Genomic DNA, 20,674 nt, shown 5'->3' with positions numbered 1-20,674 from the left:
TTTCTCTGGCATGCATCCTGGTCAGTATTACACCCTTCTAGCGCCCTTTTCACTTGTGTCACCTGAATCGTCTCCTACTGACTTGGATCCTTTAATCCTACACACTTGAGAAACTGTTTTGCAGATAATGCATGCATTTCACGACATACTGACCAATAACCAAGGCTTAGAATACGACTTATCAATTACCGACTACGCGCGATCCCGTTTGCGCTGAAGGGGGAGGCTAACACGTGGTTATTTTGGTTGCCACCCGACTCGATCCATACATGGAAGGATTTCAAGTTGGAATTCCTGGATTACTTTTTCCCTTCTAACAAAATGAATTCTCTTAAGAAGGAGATCCAGGAATGCAAGCAAGAATATGATGAATCGTTGAGTCAATACTGTTCCAGATTTAAAGGGCTGCTCGATGCTTGCCTAAACCACCGGATGATGGAAGCCGAAACCTACTATCTATTCTATGAAGGGGCAAAAACTGAGTCCAAAGACCTGATGAATACCGCTAGTGGAGGAAATTTCACCAAGAGGAAGGTGAGCGAGGCCCGAGAGATACTGGGAAGATTAATTGATGCAAAAAAGACATACGATTCACCTCGTACCATCCTAAGGAGAGGAAGTGCAGATGTAGTAACAATGCAAAATGAAGAAAAGATGGATGCCCGAGTGGATGCAAGGATGGATGTTAGAATGGAGCAGCTGGAGAAGACTATTCTAACCGCCCTGGGGAAGAACGACTCACCGGGTCCAACAGAAAAAGAAAAACAAGCACTGGGTCCAGAGGATGGTTACAATTATTGCGGATCTCAAGGAGGGATGGATTGTCCAGCCCATATAAATGTTTTAGGAAATTGGAACCAGAATAATCAGGGCAGTAATTGGAACCAGTGGAAAATTAAAGACGCTCCATGGAGGGACAAGTCATGCTTCAGGTGATCCGATGGGAATCAAAACCCTCAACTCCAGATTACTAACTCAGAAGGAAACCAAGGGAACCAATCCAACTGGTCCGGAAGAAATCAAGAGGGACAGGGCAACTGGAATCAAGGAGCACAAGGTAATTGGAGTCAAGGAGGTCAAGGAAATCAACCCAGCTGGAACAATAGGAATCAAAATAACCAGGGGAGTTCATATGTACCCCCACACCAGAGGAACAACAACTATCAGGGACCAGGGAATCAATACAACAATAACCAAGGAGGTCAAAGAAACTTTTGCCCGCATCAAGAGGGTGGACCAAATCATGGTCAAGGGCCAAGTGGCGGTCAACCGAACTCCAGGACCCAGAGGAATCTGGATGATATGGTCCATGACCTAGTGAGTTCTCAACAGCACATGCAGAACAACTTACTGGCAAATAATGACGTGGTCCACAAGCTCCAGGATGCTCAGCGGGAACACAAGGCCGCGATGGATCTGATGTCGAAGCAATTATCTCAGATCGCAACGTCACTGGGCGACATGCGAGGAAATGAAGAGAGGATTCCAGCCTCAGTAAAGCCACCCGAAATGGCAAATATCAGCCAGGTTACCCTGAGATCCGGGAAAGCATATGAAGGGCCCAAGCTGAAGGTAAATGAGAGAGGATGTTATCCACCCGGTCCAGCAAAAAGAAGAAGTTAGGGCAGAGGATGATGTCCAAGCCGGTGATTTGGGAGGACCGTTACCTCGGATGGCTGAACCATTTTTCTTAGACCCGGAGCCTGAGGTAGAAACTGAAAAAGAGAAAGAAGAGGCGGAAGAGCCCTCTAAGGAAGATCCGACCAACGCAACAAAGAGGATTAAACCTTTTCCCTACCGAGGGGATGCCAAGAAGAAAAAGGACAACCCTGTGGATTTCATGGAGATCTTTGGAAAGTTGGAGATCAATCTCCCGTTCCTGGAGGCGTTGAAGCTGCCCCCGTTCAGCAAATTCATTAAGGAGTTCATTGCGGGCAAGGCAAAATCCGATGGAAAGATCGTGATCGGGGAGAATGTATCCGCAGTAATCCAGAAGAGGATAATGCCGTCGAAGCAGACTGACCCAGGTATGTTTACCTTACCTATCACTATAGGAGGTGTCAGAGTCGAGCATGCTATGTGTGATCTAGACGCGTCTATTAATGTGTTACCGCTTTCCATTTATAAAAAACTGGTAGGAGCAAGAATGACTGATACGAAAGTGGTGATCGAGTTAGCTGATAGATCATGCATTAGCCCTGAAGGAGTGTTAGAAAATGTGATAGAAAAAGTTCATGATTTTCTATACCCTACTGATTTCCATGTGATAAAGATGAGTGAAAACGAAACTGCTGAGTCTAGTGGCATTCTTTTAGGAAGACCATTTTTGAGGACCGCTAAGACTATAATAGATGTTTTTGATGGCATTATCTGTTTAGATTACAATGGGGAGAAATTCAGTTTTAGCATTGATGAAGCTATGAGGAAACCACTTGACGTGGAAAACCTCCATTTTGTTGATGTCATTAACTCCCTGGTCCAGGAGTTTCTTGAGGCTGAACTATTGCAGGAACAGGCTGATGCATCGGAGATGACCGAATCTATAAGGAAAGAAGTTGCAGGATGGTGTGAAGCAGTTATTAAGCAAGGGCTATCAAATGAAGAAATCACAAAGGCAATAACGGAATTCTGTGGTGAGGCAGGATCCCCTGGGTCCAAGGGATCAGTCCAACTGGCTAGTGTGGAAAAGTTGCCAGAGTTGGACGAGCTGGTCAAGAAAGGTATGGAGAAGAATCCGTTGCCACCTGAAGTACCCCCTCTAAAGAAAGAGTTAAAGAACCTTCCTCCGGGTCTGAAGTATGCCTACCTAGGCGAAGACGAATCTCTGCCAGTCATAATCAACAACCTTCTGACCCAGGAGCAGGAAGTCAAGCTATTGGAAGTGCTGGGGAGGAACCAAAAAGCAATAGGGTGGACTCTATCTGACCTAGTAGGGATCAGCCCCGATCTATGTATGCACCACATCCGTTTGGAAGAAGGAGCCAAGGCACACCGGGATCTCCAGAGGAAACTCAACCCCAACATGAGAGAGGAAGTCTTAAAGGAAGTATTGAAGCTGCTGGCCATGGGAATCATATACTCCATTCCTGATAGTGAGTGGGTGAGTCCTGTCCACATGGTGCCGAAGAAATCAGGAATACAAGTAGTCAAGAATGACCGCAAAGAGCTTGTGCCCACAAGGTTAGTCACGGGGTGGAGAATGTGCATAGACTACCGGAAACTCAATGCGGCCACACGCAAGGATCATTTCCCGCTACCCTTCATCGACCAAATGCTGGAAAGGTTGGCGGGAAAGCAATACTTCTGCTTTTTAGATGGCTACAGTGGATACTTCCAAATCTATATCAATTCGGAGGATCAGGAGAAGACCACATTTACCTGCCCCTTTGGAACATACGCCTACCGGAGAATGCCTTTTGGTCTGTGCAACGCACCTGGGACAATTCAGCGATGCATGATGAGAATTTTCTCGGATCTACTAGAGGACTGCATAGAAATATTTATGGATGATTTCACTGTATATGGAGATTCTTTCGAGACTTGGCTGGGGCACCTGGATATTGTTTTGGAGAGATGCAGGAAGAAGAACCTGGTGCTGAACTATGAGAAATGCCACTTTATGGTCAAGGAAGGGATAGTACTGGGACATGTTGTATCTGAGAGGGGCATCGAGGTAGATCAAGCAAAAGTGGAGGTGATCTCTAAGCTTCCACACCCAACGAATCAGAAGGAAATTTGAGGATTCTTGGGGCATGCAGGGTTCTACCTGACAAGACTTCTCCAAAATGATGTGGAGTTTGAGTTTGATGATAAGTGTAAAAAAGCCTTCCAGCTACTCAAGGATCGTCTGGTCACAGCTTCGATAATCCGCTCGCCCAACTGGGATTACCCCTTCGAGGTAATGTGCGACTCAAGTGACTTTGCAATAGGAGCAGTGTTGGGCCAGAGGATCGAAGGAAAAAGTTATGTCATATTTTATGCCTTGAAGACGCTCAACCAGGCCCAGAAGAACTATGACACCACCGAGAAGGAGATGCTAGCTGTGGTGTACTCATTTGAAAAATTCCGACCATATCTACTGGGGTCGAGGGCAATAGTGTTCACTGACCATGCAGCCATTAAATATCTCCTAGCCAAGAATGAATCTAAGCCAAGGCTAATCGGATGGGTGCTGCTATTGCAAGAGTTCGACTGGGAAGTCAGAGATAAGAGAGGGACCGATAACAGAGTGGCTGACCATTTAAGCAGGATTACCCAAGGAGAAGATGAGGAAGCCGTACCCGATCCTTTTCCCGAAGAGCACTTGTATTACTTAGGGGGATCCGCTAGACCGATCAGATGGGTAGCAGTGTTAGCATTAACTGGGCCTGAGGAGTCAGAGAAACGAAAAGGCAAGCTGAATGACGAGCCTTGGTTCGCGGACCTGGCGAATTATTTAGTTACTAGAGAACTACCTGCCGCACAAGAAATCACTAGGGCCCAGAGGATGAAAATTAAAAGTGAATCCAAGTACTACTTTTGGGATGACCCATACCTCTGGAAGATGGGTTCAGATCAAATGATAAGAAGATGTATTCCAGAGTGGGACCAAAGAGACGTGCTAAACCATTGTCATGCACTAGCGTGTGGTGGCCATTTCGGCCCAAGTAAAACGGAAAGGAAAGTTCTGGATAGCGGGTTCTATTGGCCTTCGCTGAATAGGGATGCTTATGAGTTCTGCCAGAATTGCAATAGGTGCCAACTGACCGGAGGGATTTCTATGAGAAATGAGATGCCACAGACTCCGATAATAGTCTGCGAGATCTTTGATGTTTGGGGCATGGACTTCATGGGCCCATTTCCATCCTCGTATGGAAATACGTATATATTGGTTGTTGTTGATTACGGCAAAAATAGAAAGTTGGCCCACAAAATCTAAAAACGGCAGAATCACCCGGCCGGGCGTTTCGCGCGCCCGGTTCAGTGTGGAAATTCGCCCGAACGCCCGACCGGGCGATTCTGCCGTTTTTAGATTTTGTGGGCCAACTTTCTATTTTTGGACCCATAGTATAAATACCTCTTGATGTTATTTCATTTCCTTAGGTTTTTGCTGAATTATATGCTTGAGAGATTTGTTCCTCTTTGAGAGGGTTTCCTATCCAATTCCTAGATTTAGGTTGCTTGGTTCATCAATTCTTAGTGAAGTATGGATCAAGTAGAGGTATGCTTCAAGGTTTGTGGTTTCCTTGAAGATCTAACCATGGATGCATGTTAGTATGTTGTAAGTGTCTTAGCTTACCTCATCAATGACTATGTATCTCAATTTTCCATTCTATCCAATGTTACTTCTTGCTTTAATCATCTTAGTTTCCTAAATTCTTGTTGGGTTGCCATTATTGATACAATAGAAAATCTACTTCACAAAAATATTAGATCAATCACCTACAAATTGGGTAAATCCTTGGGAAATGGATCACAAAATACATGGATCCACATCATTTGGTATCTACAGCCTAGTACCCACTAGGTGTTTGATCTATTGTTGCTTTGGGTTGGGTTATTTTTCCTTTTGTCTTTTGTTTTTGCTCTGTTTTGTTGGGATGATCGGATTGATCAATTGTGATTAGATTAAGCTGAAATTTGGTGTGTATGATCTATGTTATGTGACCTACGTACCTGCAAAATTTCATCAAAAAGTTCCTTTGTTTGCTTAGTTAACCATGGAGATTAACATCATTGCCCTGTTTTGGCATAGTTGGGGAAAACCATACAAAACATATCCAATCATCAAATCTGACTATATGTGGCCATTTTTCCCTTGATCTAGACTTGTTTGGTAATCTATCCACCAAAATTCATCCAAATTGGGCGAGATGATGAAGGAATTCAAACAAGAGATGATGATCCAAATAGATGTGCGAGCAAAAGAATCCATTGCTCAATCAAAAGAATCCGAAGCCCGCATGCTTGCCGCCCAAAACACTTTATTTGAGGAGTTCAACACTTGGAAGGGAGAGCGGGGGACGAGGCCTCCCACTCCTATGGGCAATTTTGTGCCTAATGAGGTCCCGGAGGAAAATGTTGAAGAGGAGGAGTATGAGGGGTGGCAAGGAGGGAATGTTCGGGATAGGGTTAACAATTTGGAGAATGGAAGGTTTAGGGGGGGAAATGGAGTCAATAGGCGAGGGGGATGAGGAAATGGGGGGTATGGTCGCTATGGAGGAGGAAATCAATATGGAGGGATTGAGCCTTATGGGGATAGATTTAGGAGGGATAGGTATTATGAGGAGGAGCCCCGACCAAGGTTTGATGATCCGTCCAAGACCTTGAAACACAACCTTCCCGAATTCCATGGAAAGTTCGATCCCGAAGCCTACTTGGAGTGGGAATCTCAAGTGGAAAAAATCTTTTCCCTCCACAACTATTCCGAGGGAGATAAGGTGAAGATTGCTTTGGCCGAATTTAGGGGTAATACTAACACTTGGTGGAATGATGTGTTGAGAAAGAGGAGGATAGCTAGGATGGGAGAGGTGCGATCATGGGATGAGTTGTGCCGAATCATGAAGGAGTCCTTTGTACCGAGGTCCTATTATCTCAAGCTTCGTGGGGAGCTTCAAGACCTAAGGCAAGGATCCATGAGTGTGATGGATTACTACTATGAACTTCTTGCTTTGAGAACAAGATTGGAGTAAATGAATCGGAGGAAACCACTCAAGACCGTTTCATCCATGGTCTCAACACGTCCTTGAAGCATAAAGTCCAAATTGAGGCTTTGAGGGGAATCACATTGGGGGAAGTACTAAGTTTTGCCGAGACTTTTGAGAGGCAAGGTAAAGAGGTGGCTCTTAGCAAAGCAAGAGTGGCTTCTAGTCAAACCGGGATGGGAGGAAACAAGTGGAGTACCCCTTCCAAAAAGATGGAGAGCTCACCTATTACTCAAGGCAAAGCACCATACAAAGGATCTCCAAGCTCAAGTCCACAAGTTACCAAGAGCCCTTCCTCAACGGAGAGTAGCAAGGTACAATGTTTCAAGTGTAAGGGCTATGGTCACTATGCTCGTGAGTGCCCCAACCAAAGAGTCATGGTTATTGGGCAAGATGGTAGCGTGCATAGTGAGGATGAGGAAGACGTGGTGGTAGAAGACAAGAAGGCGAGTGTAGAGCCACGAATGTCATATTCTAGTGGAGAAGAAGAGGATGAGGGGTCAAAGTCCTTAGTGATTCTAAGGATGCTCAATGTACAACCCGATCTTGAGGAGCATAAAGAACAAAGTTGCAACATCTTCCATATGAATTGCAAGGTATACTCTATAACTTGTTTGGTGATTATTGATGGAGGTAGTTGTGCTAATGTGGTGAGTGAATAATTGGTGGTCAAGTTGGGGTTGAAGGTTGACAAACACCCCAATCCTTACAAGCTTCAATGGCTAGGGGAGTCCGGGGAGCTAAAGGTGAAGGATCAATGTCTCGTTCCTTTGAAGAATGGTGTCTTTGAGGATGAGGTGATGTGTGATATCTTTCCAATGACGGCTTGTCATGTGTTGTTGGGAAGGCCTTGGGAGTTTGATAGGAGGGTGTATAAGAATGGTTTCACCAATGAATATTTCCACATGGTGAATGGTTTGAAGGTTAGGTTGAAGCCCCTCTTACCTAAGGATGTGTTTGAAGCACACCAACATCTACAGAGGGAAAGGGAAAAGGATAGAGAGAAAAGGCTTGTGGGTGAGGGTGAGTTAAAAAAGCCAAGTGAGAGAGGGGGTGGTGAGAGCAAAAATAAAGTACCCAAGCAAGAAAAACCACAAGCAAGGGAGGGAATCCAATGACGGCTTGTCATGTGTTGTTGGGAAGGCCTTGGGAGTTTGATAGGAGGGTGTATAAGAATGGTTTCACCAATGAATATTTCTACATGGTGAATGGTTTGAAGGTTAGGTTGAAGCCCCTCTTACCTAAGGATGTGTTTGAAGCACACCAACATCTACAAAGGGAAAGGGAAAAGGATAGAGAGAAAAGGCTTGTGAGTGAGGGTGAGTTAAAAAAGCCAAGTGAGAGAGGGGGTGGTGAGAGCAAAAATAAAGTACCCAAGCAAGAAAAACCACAAGCAAGGGAGGGAATCCAATGACGGCTTGTCATGTGTTGTTGGGAAGGCCTTGGGAGTTTGATAGGAGGGTGTATAAGAATGGTTTCACCAATGAGTATTTCTACATGGTGAATGGCTTGAAGGTTAGGTTGAAGCCCCTCTTACCTAAGGATGTGTTTGAAGCACACCAACATCTACAAAGGGAAAGGGAAAAGGATAGAGAGAAAAGGCTTGTGAGTGAGGGTGAGTTAAAAAAGCCAAGTGAGAGAGGGGGTGGTGAGAGCAAAAATAAAGTACCCAAGCAAAAAAAACCACAAGCAAGGGAGGGAAAAGGTTGCTTGTTAGCTAAGGCTCCCGACCTTGGGTGGGCACTAAAAAGCCGATCAACCATCCTCCTCATGGTCCAGAACGATTTATGTTTAAATACTAACACTAATCCTTGTCCTTTGTTGATTGAAAGTGTTTTGCAAGGTTTCAAGGATGTCTTCCCGGACGAGCTTCCAAACAAGCTCCCACCCGTGAGAGGGATTGAGCACCAAATCGATTTTGTACCGGGATCCTCTCTTTCCAACCGGGCGGCATACAAAGCAAACCCAAATGAGACTCAAGAACTTCAAAGGCAAGTCGAGGGACTTCTTGCCAAAGGTTTGATTAGAGAATCTCTTTCACCTTGTGCCGTCTCCGTTATTTTGGTACCTAAGAAGGATGGAACTTGGAGAATGTGCGTGGATTGTAGAGCCATCAATAAGATCAGCATTAAGTATAGGCACCCTATACCTAGGTTAGATGATATGCTTGAGGATCTATGTGGCTCTCATTGTTTTTCCAAAATTGATTTAGCAAGTGGGTACCACCAAATTCGCATGAAAGAAGGGGATGAATGGAAAACCGCTTTTAAAACCAAATTTGGCTTATATGAATGGCTTGTTATGCCTTTTGGATTGACTAATGCTCCTTCCACTTTCATGCGTTTGATGAATCATGTGCTTCGTCCTTTCATTGGAAAATTTATGGTGGTGTATTTTGATGATATCTTGATTTATAGTAAGAGTGTAGAAGAGCATGCTAATCATCTTAGGGATGTGCTTGAAGTGTTGAGAATGCATGCCTTATATGCCAAGTTATCCAAATGCACTTTTTGTGTTGATGAGGTTTTTTTTCTTGGATTTGTTGTGGGGAAGGATGGTGTGAAAGTAGATGAGGAGAAAGTGAAGGCGATTAGGGAGTGGCCTATACCCAAGAGTGTGAGTGAAGTTCGATCTTTCCATGGTCTTGCAAGCTTCTATAGGAGGTTTGTGAGGGATTTTTCTACTAAGGCATCTCCCCTTAATCACCTTGTGAAAAAGAATGTCGAGTTTAAGTGGGGGGAGGAGCAAGAAAGAGCTTTTAACACCTTGAAAAATGACCTTACTCATGCTCCGTTGTTAGCCCTTCCCAATTTTGACAAGACTTTTGAGCTTGAGTGTGATGCTAGTGGAGTGGGGGTAGGGGGAGTGCTCATGCAAGAGGGGAAACCCATAGCCTATTTCTCCGAAAATCTTGGCCAAGCCCAATTAAACTACCCCACATATGACAAGGAGTTGTATGCTATAGTGAGGTGTTTAGAGAATTGGCAACATTATCTTATGCATAGGGAGTTTGTAATTCACACCGACCATGAATCCATTAAGTTCCTAGGGGGACAACATAAACTTGATAAAAGACATGCTAAGTGGAGTGCTTTTCTAGAAACTTTCCCTTATGTGATCAAATATAAAAAGGGGAAGGAAAATGTTGTTGCCGATGCCCTTTCTAGGAAGCCTCATGCTCTTTCAAGTGATGATGTCTTAATTGATAATCATGTGATGCATGTGAGAAAACAAGTGTTTGTTGTGTGTGCTTCCAAGTATGTTGGCTTTGAGTTCATTAAGGACTTATATAAGCATGATCACGAATTTGCCACCATTTTTGAAGCATGTGAAAAAGGATCTTTTGATAAATATTATAGGATGGATGGTTACTTGTACAAAGAGAATAAGCTTTGCATTCCTAATTGCTCTATTCGTGACTTGTTGATTAAGGAATCTCATTTGGGAGGCTTGATGGGACACTTTGGGGTGTCAAAAACTTTTGATATTTTGAGTGAACATTTCTCTTGGTTTGTATGAAGAAACATGTTGAGAAATTTTGTGGTCAATGCATAGAGTGTAGGCAAGCCAAGTCTAAGTCTAGTAACTTTGGGCTTTATACTCCTTTACCTATACCTACACAACCTTGGGTGGACATTTCCATGGATTTCGTGCTAGGCCTACCCATGTCTTCTCGCAAGAATGATAGTATTTTGGTAGTGGTAGATAGGTTCTCCAAGATGGCTCATTTCATTCCATGTAGGAAGACGAATGATGCTAAATTCATTGCAAATTTGTTTTTTAAGGAGGTGGTCAAATTGCATGGGGTTCCAAAAACAATTGTGAGTGATAGGGATGCCAAATTCTTGAGTTTCTTTTGGAAGACCCTTTGGGGAAGTCTTGGAACCAAGCTTCTTTTTTCTACTACCGCTCATCCCCGAACGGATGGACAAACGGAAGTAGTGAATAGGTCCTTAGGAACCCTCCTTCGTGCTCTCGTATTTGAAAATAATATGTCTTGGGAGGAGTGTCTACCTATTGCCGAATTTGCATACAATAGGACTTTTCATTCCACTACTAAATTGTCTCCTTTTGAAGTTGTATATGGATTTAACCCCCTCACCCCGTTGGATTTGTCCGCGGTGGATTTGCCTTTGTCAATTATGCTTGATGTAGGGGGAGAGGAAAAGGCTAGGTTCGTGAAGGAGATGCATACTCAAGTGCAAGAGAGCATCCGAGAGAAGGGAGAGCAAGTAGCCCGCCACGTGAACAAGGGACGCAAGAAGGTGTTTTTTGAACCCAACGATTGGGTGTGGGTACATCTTAGGAAGATACGTTTCCCCGACAAGACCAAGGGCAAGCTAGCCCCTAGAGGAGATGGGCCTTTTCTCGTGTTGGAACGCGTCAACGACAATGCCTACGTGATCGACTTGCCCGGTGAGTATAATGTTAGTTGCATGTTCAACGTCACTGATTTGAGTCTGTTTCATGTTGTAGGGAGTTCGGATTTGAGGACAAATCCTTTCCAAGAAGGGGAGGATGATACGACCTCACGGGATGGACCCATGACGAGAGCCATGGCGAGGCGGCTTCGGGATGGATGGACTCGCAACTTTCATTCAAAAGTCCAAGCGGGAGGAGCCTAGGAGGACGGATGAGCCAAAGTTGAGGATCATGCTGAAGAACGAGGGCCGACCGGAAGTTCCAGAGGAAACGCCCGGGTCGGGCATTTTCACATGTGAAAATCGCCTTACCGGGCGATTTGATTAAGGCGCGAGGAGGACGCCCGGCCGGGCGTTTCGCGCGCCCGGTTCAGTGTGGAAATTCGCCCGAATGCCCGACCGGGCGATTCTGCCGTTTTTAGATTTTGTGGGCCAACTTTCTATTTTTGGACCCATAGTATAAATACCTCTTGATGTTATTTCATTTCCTAAGGTTTTTGCTGAATTATATGCTTGAGAGATTTGTTCCTCTTTGAGAGGGTTTCCTATCCAATTCCTAGATTTAGGTTGCTTGGTTCATCAATTCTTAGTGAAGTATGGATCAAGTAGAGGTATGCTTCAAGGTTTGTGGTTTCCTTGAAGATCTAACCATGGATGCATGTTAGTATGTTGTAAGTGTCTTAGCTTACCTCATCAATGACTATGTATCTCAATTTTCCACTCTATCCAATGTTACTTCTTGCTTTATTCATATTAGTTTCCTAAATTCTTGTTGGGTTGCCATTATTGATACAATAGAAAATCTACTTCACAAAAATATTAGATCAATCACCTACAAATTGGGTAAATCCTTGGGAAATGGATCACAAAATACATGGATCCACATCATTTGGTATCTAGAGCCTAGTACCCACTAGGTGTTTGATCTATTGTTGCTTTGGGTTGGGTTATTTTTCCTTTTGTCTTTTGTTTTTGCTCTGTTTTGTTGGGATGATCGGATTGATCAATTGTGATTAGATTAAGCTGAAATTTGGTGTGTATGATCTATGTTATGTGACCTACGTACCTGCAAAATTTCATCAAAAAGTTCCTTTGTTTGCTTAGTTAACCGTGGAGATTAACATCATTGCCCTGTTTTGGCATAGTTGGGGAAAACCATACAAAACATATCCAATCATCAAATCTGACTATATATGGCCATTTTTCCCTTGATCTAGACTTGTTTGGGAATCTATCGACCAAAATTCATCCAAATTGGGCGTGGGAATCAATACCAATAAAAAAAAAATCATAAAGATCATTCAAATTTCAGCAAAAGTGTCACCCCTTGTTTGTTTTTCTTTGACTTGCATCTTGCTAATATGTGTTTATGGCTTTGTCTTCTTGATTTTGTTGACCAAGGAGTATACCTTGATTGATCCACCTCAAGCACTTAAATCTTGGAATTGGAGTTGTGAGTGTGAGTGAATCCACCTTTCTCACAATATTCTAAGCCTTTGTCGAGAGTTATTGGGGAGTGATTTGAGGGGGGTTTGGGACATCAAGGTTGAGTTCATCTTCTTAAATTCTACTTTCTTTTATTACTAACATCTAGGACTAGTTCCAAGTGTTTGTTTGAAGAAGATACGGCTGTTTTACGAAGACTGCGCAATGCAGTGCAAAATGTGCGACATGTGCAAAACGCGCGACTGGGCGTAAAAATGCGCGACCTGATCGAGAGTATGACAAAATGCCCGATCGGGCATTTTTCAAGGTGTAGATCGCCGGACCGGGCAAATGCTACTGGGCCTATTTTTCGAGCCCTAACTATTGATAAGGCTAATTTCATGCATCGGTTATGTGGTGAAAAACACTTTATTTTACTGGGTCTAACGCAGTTTTTAAGCCAGGTGTGTGAAGGAGACGCTAGATCCAGGAAGAATTGGAGGCAATGGACTAGAGAAGGAAAATGAAGGAAAGTGAGCAGAGTTGAAGAGAAAAAAATGGCTAGACGAAGGAAGTCAATAGCTGAGGGCAACAAAGACTATTCATACCTCGCTGGACCCACTTCAACGCCTATAAATAAAGGAGCATGCAGCACACACCAAATACATGATTTGCTCTCAGCTCACACACTCACACACACACTTGGGGAAAATGGGAATTTTGGGGTAGTTAAGGGTTTCTAGGGGTTCATCTTCGGAAAAAGTCAGTGGTAACACCGTCCTCACGGAGGGCGAAGAAACAATCTGTTTACATTCAGCTTTTCGCACCTTTATTCCGTCGAACTTCATCGTTTGGAAGTCGATTAAGTTGTTTGCTATTATCGTTATCTACGCATTTGGTTTATGTCATGATGGTGTTTATTTTGTGCTGATTTACGTTGATTCTGAGTTTTTTGTTTGAGGTTTTATTTCGGCAGTTGAATGTTGTTCTCTGTTTTGGATAATTTTGTGCTTGATCTGGGAAATAGGTTGTGGATCTGAATTGTTGTTGTTGATCGGTGGTTGTTTGGAGAATCTGTAGCTATGGGTATACTTTTGGTCGGAGTTTGTGTCGGATGCTTGGATCCGGAGTGGATTTAGCTTCCGAAGTTGGATTTGAACAGGGGAATCAAGTTGTGCATGGATTTCGAACTTTTTGCTCTCTTTTCATTTTACTTCGTCTAGTAGTCGCAGATCTACTTAGTTTTAAATGTTCTTCGTTTAATTGCTTTAAATTCAGTCTGCTTCGTTTCCGATTCACGTTCCATCTCTGTTTCTACTGAATTTTTTATGCAAATTGATTGGAGAAGATGATGTCGCTGTTAGTTGGTACTTTAGTTAATTGTTTTTCAGCTTTTCATCCGTACTTTACCTTTTCAGCAAATGGTCTCCACCGTCAGTTCATTTCCCAGGTCTAGGTAATTTAGAAAATAGTTTCTTAGATCTAGTGACTGTCTTGTTTTTCCAGTTATATGCATAATTTCTGTTCAGCCTAGATCTAGCTGTTAGCGTAGCATATTTCACTCCAAGTTTAGTTTAATCTCCTCAACCCAAAAAAAATGCGTGGCAGCAACCAACCCAAAAATAGTCCCAAATCCTTGAACATGTTTAATTGCGCATTCATATTTGTGGGATCGATCCCTACTTCCCTGTGCTAATTTTAGTATACGTGGTTGAGGGTTTTGAAGCGATATTCTGTGTGTCCAACGACCGAGATCTTCCAACGTTCTGTGAGTTCCTTGACCTGTGATCTAGTGGATTCGCTAGACCTAGGAAACTTGTTATTCCCTTCTGTGCATGCAGTCTCTAAACAAGAAGAAAATTCCTGAGCTTCAAATGGCGTCTTTGCCGGGGATGGATGGCGTTAATTGTTTATGCGATTGAGGATTTGGTGTAAATAGTTTAATTTTTGGGCTAGTTCATCTGGAAGTTGGGCTAGTTCATCTGGGTCAGGAAACGCCCGATACAAGTGGCAAGTCAAGGAGTCTACGTCCACCGTCACTACCAGATCAGGGTTAAGGACAGTAGACCCGTTTCCGTTCGAATCAGAAAGTGAGAAGGAGTGGAACTCGTAAGGAGAAGAGGACCCGAAGTCGTCCACAGAAACAGAGCATTCCGAGACTGAGGAAGAGGAAGATAGGTTCACTCACCACGCATCTAGACGGTGAGCCCGCCCATGCCATAGTCTCAAACCCGCGCCGGACGTCTATCGATATCAAGACAAATGTGCAGGGGGTTTTGCCCACATTCTCTGGACGAAGGAACGAATGTCCTTACGAATTCCTAAACGAGTTTAGTAAGTTGTGCAGCATTCAAAAGAGGCCCAACGAGGCGACTGAGGAGGACTACCGTTTGCGTGCAGTCCCGTTTGCCCTCAAGGGGGAGGCTAATACTTGGCTGCTGAGGCTCCCACCAGACTCGATCAACACATGGAAGGACTTCAAGCTGGAGTTCTTGGATTATTTTTTCCCGTCCAACAAGACGAATGCCTTGAAGAAGGAGATCCAGGAGTGCAAGCAAGAATATGATGAATCTCTGAGCTCTTCTTGGTCCCGGTTCAAGGGACTGTTGGATGCTTGTCCGAACCACAGGATGATCGAGGCAGAGACTTACTATCTGTTTTACGAAGGTGCAAACCCTGAGTCAAAGGACTTGATGAATTCCTCGAGCGGGGGAAACTTTACCAAGAATAAAGCAAGTGAAGCCAGAGAAACTTTGGGAAGATTGATCGAGGCGAAGAAGGCCTATGATAATCCGCGGAGCATTTTGAGGAGAGGATCGGCCAAGGCAGTGACAGAGCAAGATGACAAGAAAGTGGAGGACAGGATAGATAAATTGGAGAAAGCGCTGTTGAATGCTATTGAGAAGTACAACCCTCATGCTCCATCGGAAAATGAGAAATCCCCTGGTCCAAAGGAAAGGCAACTTCAACCTTATTACAGTCAACCTTGTGAAAGGGAATGCCAGGCCTAGGCAAATTCAATGGGAAGCTGGAATCCGGATGGAAGTTGGAACCAAGGAAGACAAAAGGAAGCCCCATGGAGGACTCACCCCAATTTTAGATGGACTGACAATGATCAAAGTCAGCCGCCCCCAGTGCAGCTCACAAATTATGCACACCCTCCAGAGAGGCAGTCCAACTGGTCAGTGAGAAATCAAGAGGGGCAACTGCAACTGGGGTACAGGAATCAGGACCATACTAATTGGGGAAACAGGAATCAGAACAATCCAGAGAGCTCCTATGTGCCACCTCACCAGAGGAATAACCAAGGGAACTATCAGAATTCCCAACCAATCACCAAGGGAATCAAGGGTCTAGCAACCAGTACAATAACCACCAAGGAAATCAGGGGAACTATCGACAAACCCAAGGACAGAACCAAGGTCAAGGATCAAATTATAATCAATTCAACTCCAGACCACAAAGGAGTTTGGATGACATGGTCCATGACCTAGTGAATTCACAGCAGTTCATACAGAATAACTTACATTCCAACAACGACGTGGTGCACAAACTGCAAGACGCTCAGTCGGAGCACAAATCCGCCATGGACATGATGGGAAAACAGTTGTCCCAGATCGCGATTTCTTTAAATGAGATGCAGGGGACTGAAGGAAAACTTCCTGCCATGGTCAAGCCACCCGACCGAGCAAACATTAGTCATATTACCTTGAGATCCGGAAGGGGCTATGAAGGACCGACATTGGAGATCGACGAAGAAGTACCCACACAGGCAAGTAAGGGGAAGGAGAGTCAGGTGCTTCTAAGAGATAGCCCTAGACCCAGAGAAATTCCTGTTCAGGATGACCTCCAGAAAGGAGATTTAGGGGGATCTTTACCTGGAACAACCGATCCATTTTTCCTAGATCCAGAGCCTGAGTTAGTAAGTAAGGAAGAAAGCAGGAAAGCTGGCGAAACCCCAGCTGGAGTTCCACAAATGCGGTAAAGCGGGCAAAGCCGTTTCCATACCGAGGGGAAGCAAAGAAAAAGAATGATGATACAGAGGACCTCATGGAGATTTTTAGCAAGCTGGAAATCAACCTGCCCTTCTTGCAAGCCCTGAAGATGCCTGCCTTTAGCAAGTTCATCAAGGAATTCATAGCTGGGAAAACCAAGCCAGACGGGAAGATTGTGATAGGGGAGAATGTGTCTGCTGTGATACAAAAGAGCAGGATGTCGTCGAAATGCTCAGACCTAGGTATGTTCACATTACCCATTTCTCTAGGGATATCAAAATCGAGCATGATATGTGTGATCTAGGGGCGTCTATAAATGTTTTACCGCTTTCAATCTACAAGAAACTGACAGGGTTAGGATGGTCGCCACCAAGGTGGTAATCCAGTTAGCAGATAGAACTTGCATCTGTCCTGAAGGTGTGTTAGAAAATGTCATAGTCAAGGTGCATGATTTTCGATACCCTGCTGATTTTTATGTGCATCGGCTACAGGAAGCTGAATGAGGCCACAAAGAAGGATCACTTCCCCCTACCTTTCATTGATCAGATGTTAGAAAGATTGGCTGGCAAACAGTATTTTTGCTTCCTTGATGGATACAGTGGCTATTTCCAGATCTACGTTAACCCAGAGGACCAAGGGAAAACCACGTTCACGTGCCCTTTTGGTACGTATGCATACCAAAGAATGCCGTTTGGATTGTGTAACGCACCAGGAACGTTCCAGCGGTGTATGATGAGTAATTTTTCGGATTTGCTTGAAGTATGCATTGAGATATTCATGGATGATTTTACCGTATACGGGGATTCATTCGATACCTGTTTGGCTAGCCTTGACCTAGTATTAAAAAGATGCCAGGAGAAGCACCTAGTTTTGAACTTCGAAAAATGCCACTTCATGGTGACTGAAGGTATTGTCCTGTGGTTTCTGAAAGAGGAATACAGGTGGACAAGGAAAAGGTAGATGTGATATCAAAGTTACCTTACCCCACGAACCAAAAAGAAGTTAGAGGCTTCCTAGGTCACGCGGAATTTATAGGGGGTTTATCAAGGATTTCGCGAAAATCGCGCAACCGCTCAGTCATTTGTTGCACAACGATGTGGAATTCGTCTTTGACGAAGGATGCAAGAAGGCCTTTCAGTTGCTTAAGGACAGACCCGTGTCCGCACCAATAATCAGGGCACCAGATTGGAATCACCCTTTTGAGATAATGTGCGATGCGAGTGATTTCGCTGTGGGGGCTGTCCTAGGGCAGAAGATAGACGGAAAAAGTTATGTGATCTTCTATGCATCCAAGACTCTAAATCAAGCTCAGAAGAACTATGATACCACGGAGAAGGAAATGTTGGCTGTCGTGTACTCGTTTGAAAAATTTTGACCTTATCTTCTTGGGTCGAGGGTTATAGTCTTCACAGATCACGCAGCAATAAAGTACTTACTGGCTAAGAAAGAGTCTAAGCCGAGGTTAATCCGTTGGGTGTTGCATTTGCAGGAGTTTGATTGGGAAGTGAGAGAAAAAAGAGGAACGGAGAATAGAGTAGCCGATCACTTGAGCAGAATTCGTCAAGGGGAAACGGAAGAGGCCATACCCGATGCTTTTCCTGAAGAGCATTTGTATTATCTAGGGGACTTTCCTAGACGGATCAGTTGGGAGTCAGTTTTGGCATTAACCGGTCTAGGAGATTCCGACAAGGGGAAGCGAACGCTGAACGCAGAACCATGGTTTGCTGACTTAGCAAACTACTTGGTCACGGGAGAGGTGTCAAGTTCAAACGAAGTTTCCTGGGCCCAGAAGATGAAAATTAAAAGCGAAGCCAAATATTACTTTTGGGACGATCCTTACTTATGGAAGATGTGTTCGGATCAAGTGATTAGACGCTGCATTCCCGAATGGGAACTAAGAGATGTGCTAATTCATTGCCACACCTTGGCGTGTGGAGGTCACTTTGGACCAAGGAAGACAGTAAGGAAGGTATTGAACAGCGGGTTCTACTGGCCGACACTTAATAAAGATGCCTTTGAGTTTTTTCAGTGTTGCGAGAGATGCCAACAGACAGGGGGAATTTCAAGGAGAGACGAGATGCCCCAGGTCTCGGTGATTGATTGTGAAATCTTCGACGTATGGGGGATGGACTTCATGGGACCATTTCCATCATCCTGTGGGAACACATATATACTGGTTGCAGTGGACTATGTGTCTAAATGGATAGAAGCTAAGGCCACCAAAACATGTGGAACGAAAGAGGTGGCAAAATTTCTGAAGGCCAATATCTTCAACAGATACGGAGTTCCTCGAGCCATTGTCCCAGATCAAGGAACACATTTTTGTAATCGCACCATCGAGGCTCTGATGAAGAAATATGGTGTTCACCATAGGGTATCTACCCCGTACCACCCTCAGTCTAACGGCCAAGCAGAAATTTCTAATCGCGAGATTAAGGCAATATTGGTGAAGACAGTTAATCCGTCAAGGAAAGACTGGGAGTAAGAGGCTCGGCGATGCATTATGGGCCTACAGAACTGCTTTCAAGACTCCTATCAGAATGTCGGCTTATAGGCTGGTGTTTGGAAAAATGTGGCACTTGCCCGTGGGTATCGAGCACAAGGCGTACTGGGCAGTCAAGGAGATGAGTATGAAGCCTTCGGCTTGTTAGGAAGAAAGAAAGTTACAGTTACAAGAACTGGAGGAACTGAGGCTGGAGTCTTATGAGTCTGCCATGTGGTATAAGGAAATGACAAAATTATGGCATGACAAGAATCTGCGGGTCAAGGAACTCCATGTGGGATAGAAGGTGCTCCTTTTCCAATCCCGGCTCAAGCTGATACCAGGGAAGTTGAAGTCTAAGTGGATTGGTCCATATACCATTGTCGGCCTCCGCGCAAATAAAGAAGTAGAGATCTAGGGAAGTGCCTCTAACTCTGTCCATTTTCTTGTTAATGGTCATAGAGTGAAAGTCTATAGAGATAATTCTAAGTTGTGTGTAGTGGAGGAAGTGCCACTACGCGCACTCCCTATTATCACCTAATCAGACAAGGAGATATTCTCGATGAATTCCTGGGTCAGGTAAATTGGTTGACATTTTAAATATATACACTGAACCAGGGGATCTCGGGAATACTCGAACGGAGTTGTAAATAGTTTAATTACGTTTTAAACATAGGAAAATGCAAAAATATATATATATATAATTTAAATCTTCCAAAAATATTTTCGAAGCACCAGACTCCGTAGGAAAACCGATGCCTTATATTCTAACCTTGACCTAGGAGTCTGGCGTCTTCATTTTTTTTAAGTATAGGGTCATGGTCAGGGAAATCAGCTAGGGAAGGAGAGCCTGGAGAAGGAAGTCAAGGAGGGATGGAGATAATTTGAATTTCAAATTGGTCGATATTTATGGGAGGTGTACGGTTGCTTACATCACACCTGCAACCGCACCATCTTTTCACCAGAAAAGGCTAACCGGCATTTCTCTCTCCAATAACCCCAATCGATGAAACTGCATTTTCTCTTCCTTCTCTCTACTTCGTTCTCTCTCAAGAAACACAAACCCTTACCAATTTCGACCGAGTTTTCTTTTTGATTTCAGATTTACAGCAATGGATCCAACCCAGGCCACCAGAAGTTCGCAGCCGGCGGTGTACGACGCAGTTCTGTTGGCGGAATTGACGCAAAAATTAGGAAGCGTCGAGAAGGCGAAAGAAGTTTACGCTCTGTTCTACGCCAGCCTGATGACATCCGCGGCGGCCTTACCAACACCGACGATCCCAGTGGATTCGACGGCACAACCCGCAGTTCCCCAAGAAGAAAGGCCTCAAGATTCAACCAGGGTACCGGACTCTGGTCCTCAACAAGCAGAAACCGCTTCACTGGAGGCGGATAAAGAAGAGGCGATGAATGAACTGCCAACGGATGGTGAGCGGAATGATGGTGAAACGGAGATGGAGACCGAACGACAAGGTGATGGAAACCCTAACTCTGAGGGTGAGAAAGAGGGGGAATCCCCTGTTCGAGAGGAGGCTACTGAGGGGGAAACCCGTATTGTGGAAAGGATTGCTGAGGGGGAAACCCCTGTTTACGAAGAAGTTGCTGAGGGGGAAACCCCTGTTTTGGTATAGTTTGCTAAGGGGGAAACCCCTATTTTAAAGTTGATGG

General features: G+C 44.3%; 1 pseudogene; it reads left to right on the top strand.

Annotated features, from left to right (window-relative positions):
* The first annotated feature begins 1,419 nt into the window (after positions 1 to 1,419).
* On the top strand, positions 1,420 to 11,308 carry LOC125221064 (uncharacterized; annotated as a pseudogene).
* The last annotated feature ends 9,366 nt before the right edge of the window (positions 11,309 to 20,674 follow it).

Source organism: Salvia hispanica, chromosome 4 (genome assembly GCF_029641045.1).
Source record: "Salvia hispanica isolate PSC_SH4W2 chromosome 4, Shi_PSC_v1, whole genome shotgun sequence".
NCBI lineage: Eukaryota > Viridiplantae > Streptophyta > Magnoliopsida > Lamiales > Lamiaceae > Salvia > Salvia hispanica.
Note: the sequence above shows the minus strand (reverse complement) of the source record. Positions and strands in the feature narration are given on the sequence as shown.